Source organism: Bison bison, unplaced genomic scaffold, assembly GCF_000754665.1.
Source record: "Bison bison bison isolate TAMUID 2011002044 unplaced genomic scaffold, Bison_UMD1.0 scf7180017850988, whole genome shotgun sequence".
Lineage (NCBI taxonomy): Eukaryota > Metazoa > Chordata > Mammalia > Artiodactyla > Bovidae > Bison > Bison bison.
The window spans coordinates 1,352-1,899 of NW_011481561.1; positions in this window are offsets into that span (position 1 = coordinate 1,352).

Genomic DNA, 548 nt, shown 5'->3' on the forward strand with positions numbered 1-548 from the left:
GATAAAGGTAGAATTGGGGCTCTTCTTGGTCCTAACACTGAAGACCTGGTTTCTCTGAAGTCATCCAGTTTCTTAACTTTATTCATACTTCAGGATGACCCAGCTTCCATGGCACCTGCTGGGCCATGATCTTTATCTGCATTGACCATCCCTGTGGCCTTTGTTCTTCCATATCCATCACCAGTTTTTATTTTGCCCTTGATGGTGTAACTGCTGGAGACCTTAACTAGGCCTCATTTTGCCTAGAGTCCTGGCTTATGGCTGTAAAGCCCTAACACCCATGATGTCTCAGAGAATTAGACAAGATTCTGTTCATTATCTGTGTATATCTTGAAGAATATTCCTTCTCATAGCAGATGTTGCTGGTGCTCTGTTCATATCCTGTGATATGCACTAGTTTAGTATATGCCAACAGCATCTGCAGAACACCTGCAGTCCAGTGTTTGATGGCAGTTGTCAGTTAAATACTTCAGCTTCCTCATTCCTCCAGTGCAACAAGTCTGGTACATTTCCCACAACCATATCCCAGAAGTCTCCAGGGGACTGAT